This window comes from Vicugna pacos, chromosome X, assembly GCF_048564905.1.
Source record: "Vicugna pacos chromosome X, VicPac4, whole genome shotgun sequence".
NCBI classification, from domain to species: domain Eukaryota; kingdom Metazoa; phylum Chordata; class Mammalia; order Artiodactyla; family Camelidae; genus Vicugna; species Vicugna pacos.
In genome coordinates, this window is record NC_133023.1 from 6,614,571 (window position 1) to 6,624,073 (window position 9,503).

The window sequence follows — 9,503 nt, forward strand, 5'->3', positions numbered from 1 at the left end:
CTAAAGATATAAAGAAGGAACCACAAGTTGGGCAAAGGGGCGGAATCATGGTATAGTCAAGACCCACACCCCCAGTGAGTGACCCACAAACTGAAGAATAACTACAGTTGCTGAGGTTCTCCCCAAGGAGCAAGCGGCCTGAACCCCACAGTGAGCGCCCCAGCCCAGGGGTTCTGTGCTGGGAAGATGAGCCCCCAGAAAATTAGGCTTTGAAGGCTGGGGGGCTTATTTTGGGCAGACCTAGAGGGCTGTTGGGAAATAGAGAGTCCACTCTTCAAGGGCGCACATAAGCTCTCTCATGCACCAGGACCCAGGACAGGAGCAGTCGTTTGAAAGAAGCCTGGGTCAGACCCACCTGCTGATCTTAGAGTCTCTCCGGGAGGCAGGAGGCGACCAGAGTTCACCCTGGGGACACAGAAATTGGGGACAGCCATTTCTGGAGACTCCTTCTACCACACTGACACTGGTGCTGGCGAACGCCCTTCTGGAATCCTCTCCCTAGACGATAAGCCTCAGGACCCGGCCCTGGCCCTGCCCACCAGCCTGTAAGCATCAGTACTGGGATGCTTTAGGCCAGACAACTAGCTTGGTGGGGACAGAGTGCCACCCACCTGCAGGCGGGCTGCTTTAAGACCCCCTGAGCCCACAGCCACCCTGGACATGACCTTGACCACCAGAGGGCCCAGGACAGCCCCACAACTAGGGCACAGGAACTAGACTTGGGGCCCCAAGGGCCCTGCAGCCAAAGACCCTGGGACCCAGCTCCACCCACCAGTGGATAGGTACCAGCCCCAGAACACCCAGAACCCTGAACCTGCCCACCAGCAGGCAGACACCAGCCCCAGGACAACTGCAGTCCCCCAGCCTCCTGTGGCAGGACCCAGCCCTGCCCACTAGCAGGCCAACGCCAGCTCTGAGATAACTTGGGCACTTCAGCCAGAGTCTTCAGGATGAGGCTCCACCCACTAGTGAGCATCCGCCAGCAGGCTGACACTAGATCTGGCAACCCTGGCCCTGTAACCACCCACTGCAGAACCTGGTGCTGCCAACCAGTGAGCCAGCACTAGCTCTGGGGCCTGCTGGGGTTCCACAGCCAGTTGTGTCATGACCTATCCCCACAAACCAGTGCACAAAGTGAAACCTGGCAACCAACAGGACCAGGGGCCAGCCACGCCTATACACAAACCATAGTAGTCAGCCCACCAAAACAGAAGAACCCACATAGCCCACACAGGAGACACCCCTAGAGCATACAGCTCTGGTGAACAGAGAGGAGTGTGCTACTGGAATACATACGATGTCTTCTACAAAAGGCCACTTCTCCAAGCTCAGGAAACATAAGCAACCTACCAGATACACAGAAATAAAAACAGCAAATTAGGCAAAAATGAGGCAACAGAGGAAGATGTTCCAAATAAAAGAACAAGATAAAATCCAGAAGAAGAACCAAGTGAAGTGGAGATAGGCAGTCTATCTGAGAAAGAGTACAAGGTATAATCATAAAGATCAAAGAACTCAGGAGAAAATGGATAAACAGAAAGAGAAGTTAGATGTTCTTAACAAAGTGTTAGAAAATATAAAGAACAAAATAGAGATGACAAATATAAGTGAAATAAAAAATCAGAATGGCCATCATTCAAAAGTCCACAAATGACAAATGCCAGAGAGGCTGTGGAGAAAAGGGAACCCTCCTCCACTGCTGGTGGGAATGCAGTTTGGTGCAGCCACTGTGGAGAACAGTATGGAGAGTCCTCAAAAGACTAGGAATAGACTTATCATATGACCCAGCAATCCCACTCCTGGGCTTATATCCAGAAGGAACCCTACTTCAGGATGACACCTGCACCCCAATGTTCATAGCAGCATTATTTACAATAGCCGAGACATGGAAACAGCCTAAATGTCCATCAACAGATGACTGGATAAAGAATTTGTGGTATATTTATACAATGGAATACTACTCAACCATAAAAACTGACAACATAATGCCATTTGCAGCAACATGGATGCTCCTGGAGAATGTCATTCTAAGTGAAGTAAGCCAGAAAGAGAAAGAAAAATACCATATGAGATCACTCATATGTGAAATCTAAAAAAAACCCAAAAAACAAAGCATAAATACAGAACAGAAATACTCACAGACATAGAATACAGACTTGTGGTTGCCAAGGGGGTGGGGGGTGGGAAGAAAGAGACTGGGATTTCAAAATTGTAGAATAGATAAACAAGATTATACTGTATAGCACAGGGAAATATATACAAGATCTTATGGTAGCTCACAGAGAAAGGAATGTGACAATGAATATATATATGTTCATGTATAATTGAAAAATTGTGCTCTACACTAGAATTTGACACAACATTGTAAAATGATTATAAGTCAATAAAAAATGTTTAAAACAAAACAAACACCTCTAAGCTCAAAAAGGCAAAGAATCACCTGAACACTTTAGCCTCAGAAAATTTTTCCAAATGACTACTTTTGGAGTGATTATTTATTAAAACACTGTTTTTTAAATTAGAATTATCTTATTTGTTTTGTAGACAATTTATTTATTGGTTGGATACAAATGCTATATCTGAAACAACTCCCCTCTCCTCAAATTTTCTGCACATTTCTTTTCTCAAAGCACATTTATGGTCAACATCATTCATCCACTTATTCATTAAATAAATATTTATAGCATATTTTAAAAAAAAAACCAAAGTGTTAGAAAACATAAAGAACAAAATAGAGATGACAAATGTAAGTGAAATGAAAAATGCACTAGAAGGAATCAACAGTAGATTAAATGATACAGAGGAGTGGACCAGTGAGCTGGAAAACAGTAGTGGAAATTACTGAAGTTGAAAAGAAAAAAAATCTTAAAAATGAAGACAGTTTAAGAGACCTCTGAGACAATGTCAGGTACACTAACATTTGCAATATGGGGTCCCAGAAGGAGAAGAGAGAGAAGGGGCAGAGAACGTATGTGAAGATATAACAGATGAAAACTTCCCTAACCTGGGAAAGGAAGCAGACATCCAAGTACAGGAAGCACAGGGAGTCCCAAACAAGACCAATGCAAAGAAAACCACATCAAGACATAATGTAATTAAAATGGCAAAAATTAAAGATAAAGAGAGAATATTAAAAGCAACAAGGGGAAAGCAACACATTATGCATGAAGGAATTTCCATAAAGCTATCAGCTGACTTTTCAGCAGAAAGCCTGCAGGCCAGAAGGAAGTGGCACAATATATTTAAAGTGATGAAAGGGAAAAACCTACAACCAAGAATACTCTACCTAGCAAGGGTGTCATTCAGATTTGACAGAGAGATCAAAAGTTTTACAGACAAGCAAAAGCTAAAAGAGTTCAGCACCACCAAACAAGATTTACAGGAAACATTAAAGGTATTTCTCAAGGCAAAAAAGAAAAGGCCATAACTAGGAACATGAAAACTATGAAAGAAAAAAGCTTATCAGTAAAGGCAAATATATAGTCAAGTTAGTAAATCAACTACATACAAAATTAGTAGGAAGGTTAAAAGACATAAGTAGTAAAATTATCTTTAGCCACAATAAGCTGTTAAGGGAAACACAAAACAAATAGATGTAAAATATGATGTCAAAACCAGTAATTGTGAGGAGAGAGGAGTAAAAATTCAGGGTTCTTAAAATGCATCTGAAATTAAGAGATAACCAACATAAAATAATCGTGTGTGTATGTGTGTGTGTGTGTATATATATATATATATATATGTATACTGCTATATATAAACCTCATGGTAATGACAAATCAAAAATCTGTAATAGGTAAACATACAGAAAAGAGAAATAAATCCAATCCCTGTCATCAAATCACAAGGGACAGAAAAAAAGAGGAAAGAAATAAAGAAGAACTATAACACTAACCAGAAAACATTAACAAAATGGTAGTAAGTATATACCTTTCAGTAATTACTTTAAAGGAAAATGGACTCCATCAAAAGAAAGAGAGTGGCTAAATGGATACAAAAACAAGACCCTATATATGTTACCTACAAAAGACTCACTTTAGATCTAAAGAGACACACATACTGTAAGAGAGGGTACGGGAAAAGTTATTCCATGCAAATGGAAATTAAAAGAAAGCCAGGGTAGCAATACTTATACAAAATAGACTTTAAAACAAAGATAGTCACAAGAGTCAAAGATGGACATTACATAATGATCTAGGGATCAAGCCAAAAAGAAGATACAACAATTGTGTGTGTGTGTGTGTGTACACAAAGGAGCACCTAAAGGAACAAGAAAAAGAACAAACAAAACCCAAAGTTAGTAAAAGGAAAGAAACCATAAAGATCAGAGCAGAAATAAATTGAATACAGACAAAAAAAATACACAAAAAAGATCAATGAAACCAAGACTTGGTTCTTTGAAAAGATGAAAACTGATAAACTGTTAGCCAAATTAATCAAGAAAAAGAGGGCCCAAATGAATAAAACCAGACATGAAAAAGAAGTTACAACAGACATCAAAAAATACAAAGGATCTTAAGAGATTAGTATGAGCAACTATATGCCAATAATATGGAGAAGCTAGGGAAAAAAGGACAAATTCCTAGAAATGAACAATCTCCCAAGACTGAACCAAAAAGAAATAGAAAATATGAACAGATCAATTACCAGTAATGAAACTGAACCAGGACTTTTTCCAGTCAAGATGGCAAGTAGGATGATGAGCTCGCCTCTCCTTGTGACTACAACAAAACCACAACTGCTAAACAACCATCAGAAAAAAAGACTGGAATCTAGCAAAAAAGATCTTCTTCAACTGCAAACATAAAGGGGGAACCACAGCAGGATGGTAGGAGGGACATTCTTGTGATATAATCAGGCCCCATGCCTCCTGAGTGAGTGGCCCACAAACTGAAGAGTAAGTCAAAGAGGCCCTCCACAGGAGTGAGTTCTGAGCCCCCCATCAGGCTCTCCAGCCCAGGGCTGGCTTTTGGCATTGGGAGGAGGACACTCCAGGACATCTGATTTTGAAGGCCAGTAGGGCTTAACTCCAGGATGCCCGTGGGACTGAGGGAAACAGAGACTTCAGTCTCTTAAGAAGCCTACACAGAATCTCACATGCACCAGGTCCAAGAGCAGAGGTAGAGATTTCATAGGAACCTGGACCAGACCTGCCTCCTGGTTTTGGAAGGTCTCCTGGGGAGGTAGGGGATGGCTGTAGCTCACCCAGGGGGCATAAAAGCTGGTGGCAAGCATTCCAGGACTGCTCACCTACATGAGCTTTCCTGGAGGCTGACATCTTGATTGGATCATTAGCACCAAGGCCTAGCCCCACTCAACAGCCTGTAGGCTTAAGGCTGGAAAGCCTCAGGCCGAACAACATACTGAGTGGGAACACAGCCCCACCCATCAGCAGACTGCCTGAGCCATGAATGCCTCTAGACATGGCCCTACCCATCAGAGGTCCAGGACCAAGTTTCACCCAGCAGTGGGCAGGCACCGACTCCTCCTGCCAGGAAACCTGCATAAGCCTCTAGTCCGGCCTCATCCACCAGGGGGCAGATACCAGAAATAAGAAACCAACAATCCCAAAGCCTGTGGAAGGAATCCACAAACACAGGCCAGACTCTACACTGAGACCAGCTGGACCTTGGCCCTTAGGTGACAAGAGAGGAGTGTACTGCTGTGATGCACAGGATGTCTCTCACAGAGGGCCACTTCTGCAAGGTCAAAAAACATAACTAACCTACCTAAAAATACAAATAGCAAGATAGAAAATATGAGGCTGCAGAGGTATATATTCCAGGCCAAGGCACAAGATAAAATCCTAGAAGAAATAAATGATGAGGATATAGGCAATTTATGTGAGAAAGAGTTCAGAGTAATGATGGTGAAGATGTTTGGAGAAATCAAGAGAAATATAGATGTACAGAGAGAAGTTTTTAGCAAAGAGTTGGAAAATATAGAGAAAACCCAGAGTTGAAGAATAAAATTACTAAAATGAATAACATACTAAAAGGAACCAAGAATAAATGAGGCAGAAGAACGGATCAGTGAGCTAGAAGACAGATCAGTGGAAATCACTATTGCAGAACAGAAAAAAAAAAGAATAAAAAAAATGAGGATAGTTTAAGAGAACTCTGGGACAACATGAAGCACAGTAATATTCACATTATAGGGGTCTCAGAAAGTGAAGAGAGGAAGAATCTGAGAAAATTTTTGAAGAGATAATAATCAAATACTTCACTAACTTGGGAAACAAAACAGTCATCCAAGTCCAAGAAGCACAGAGAGTTCCACACAAGATCAACCCAAAGAGGAACACACCAAGGCACACAGTAATCAAATTGACAAAAATTAAAGATAAGGAGAAAATATTAAAATCAGCAAGAGAAAAGCAACAAATAACATACAAGGGAACTCCCGTAAGGTTATCAGCTGATTTTTCAGCAGAAACTCTACAGGCTAGAAAGGAGTGGCACAATATATTTAAAGCGATGAAAAGGAAATACTTACAACCAAGATATACTCTATCCAGCAAGGCTCTTATTCAGATTTGATGAAGAAATCAAAAGCTTTACAGATAAACAAAAGCTCAAAGAATTTAGCCAGCTTTACAACAAATGTTAAAGGAACTTCTCTAGTCATCAAACCATAAGAAAAGAGAACAAAAAGAAGAGAAAAAAAAGACCTACAAAAACAAACCCAGAACAATTAACAAAATGGCAATAAGAACATTCGTATGGATAATTACCTTAAATGTAAATGAATTAAACGCCCCAACCAAAAGACACAGACTGGCTGAATGGATACAAAAATAAGACCCACATATATGCTGCCTACAAGAGACCCAGTTCAGAGCTAGAGACACATGCAGGCTGAAAGTAAGGAAAGGGAAAAAAAAAAAACACTCCATGCAAATGGAAACCGAAAGAAAGCTGGAGTAGCAATACTTACAACAAACAAAATAAATTTTAAAATAAAGACTGTTACAAGAGACAAAGAAGGACAGTACATAATGCTTAAGGGATCAATCCAAAAGTGGATATAACAATTGTAAATATATATGTACTCAACACAGGAGCACCTCAATACATAAGGCAGTTATTAACAGACATAAAAGGAGACATCGACAGTAACACAATAATAGTAGGGACCTTAACACCTCACTTACATCAATGGACAGATCATCCAGATAGAAAATCAATAAGGAAATACAGGCCCTAATAACACATTAGACCAGATGGACCTAATTGATATCTATAAAGTGTTCCATCCGAAAGCAACAGAATACACACTTTCCTCAAGTGCACATGGAACAGTCTCCAGAATCGTCCACATGATGGCCCACAAAGCTAGCCTCAGTAAATTTAAGAAAACTGAAATAATACCAAGCATCTTTTCTGATCACAATGCTATAAGGTTAGAAGTCAACTACAAGAAAAAAAAAACTGCAAACACAAGGAAGCTAAACAATATGCCACTAAACAACAAATGGATCAAAGAGGAAATCAGAAAATACTTTGAGACAAATGAAAATGAAAGCACAAAGATCCAAAACCTCCAGGACACAGCAAAAACAGTCCTCAGAAGGAAGTTTATAGCGATACAAGCCTACCTCAGGAAACAAGAAAAATCTCAAATAAACAACCTCACCTTATACCTAAAGCAGCTAGAGAAAGAAGAACAAACAAAACCCGACGTTAGTAGAAGAAAAGAAATCATAAAGATTAGAGCAGAAATAAATGAAATAGAGACTAAAAAAATAGAAAAGATCAATGAAACTAAAAGCTGGTTCTTTGGAAACACAAACAAAATTGATAAGCCTTTAGTCAGACTCATGAAGAAAAAAAGGGAGAGGGACCAAATTAATAAAATCAGAAGTGAAAAAGGAGAGGTTACAACTGACACCACAGAAATACAAGGGATCGTAAGAGGCTACTATGAGCAACTGTACACCAACAAAAACAACAACACAGAGGAAATGGACAATGTCTTAGAAAGGTACAAATTGCCAAGGCTGAACCAGGAAGAAATAGACAATATGAATAGACCAATTTCCAGTACTGAAATTGAATCAGTAATTAAAAACCTCCCAACAAACAAAAGTCTAGGACAAGATAGCTTCACAGGTGAATTCTACCAAACATTTAGAGAAAAGCTAACACATATCCTTCTGAAACTATTCCAAAAAATTGCAGAGGAAGGAACACTTCCAAATTTATTCTATGAGGCCATCATCACCCTGATACCAGACAAGGATATCACAAAAAAAAGAAAATTACAGGCCAATATCACTTATGAATATAGATGCAAAAATCCTCAACAAAATACTAGCAAATCGACTCCAACAATGCATTAAAAGGATCATACACCATGATCAAGTGAGATTAATCCCAGGGATGCAGGTATTTTTCAATATACGCAAATCAATCAATGTGATACACCACAGAAAACTACTAGAGCTCATCAAAGAATATGGCAAAGTTGCAGGATACAAAATTGATATACAGAAATCAGTTGCATTTCTATACACTAACAATGAAATAGCCGAAAAGGAAATTAAGGAAACGCTACCATTTACCCTCGTACCAAAAAGAATAAAATACCTAGGAATAAACCTACCCAAGGAGGCAAAAGACCTGTATGCCGATAATTGTTAAGACACTGATGAAGGAAATTGAAGACTACATAAACAAAGGGAAAGATATACCATGTTCTTGGATTGGAAGAATCAATATTATTAAAATGGCCATACTGCCCTAGGCGATTTAGAGTCAATACAGTCCCTATCAAATTACCAATGACCTTCTTCACAGAGCTGGAACAAAAAATGTTAGAATTTGTATGGAAACACAAAATACCCCGAAGAGCCAAAACAGCCTTGAAAAAGAAAAACGGAGCTGGGGGAATCATGCTCCCTGACTTTAGACTATACTACAAAGCTACATTAATCAAGATAGTATGGTACTGGCACAAAAACAGACACACAGATCAATGGAACTGGATAGAAAGTCCAGAAATAAACCCACGCCCTTATGGTCAATTAATCTATGACAAAGGGGGCAAGAATATACAATGGAGAAAAGACAGGCTCTTCAATAAGTGGTGTTGGGAAAACTGGACAGCTACCTGTAAAAGACTGAAATTAGAACATTGTCTAACACCATGTACAAAAATAAACTCAAAATGGATTAAAGACCTAAATGTAAGACCAGATACTATAAAACTCCCAGAGGAAAACATAGGCAGAACACTAGTGGACATACATTACAGCAATATATTTTTTGAACCAGCTCCTGGAGTAATGGAAATAAAAGCAAAAATAAACAAATGAGATCCTAATTAAACTTAAAAGCTTTTGCACAGCTAAGGACACCATCAACAAAACAAAGACATCCTAGAGAATGGGAGAGAGTATCTGCAAATGATGCAACTGACAAGGAACTAATTTCCAAAATATAAAAACAGCTCATACACCTTAGTATCAAAGAAACAAGCAACTCAATCCAAAAATGGGCAGA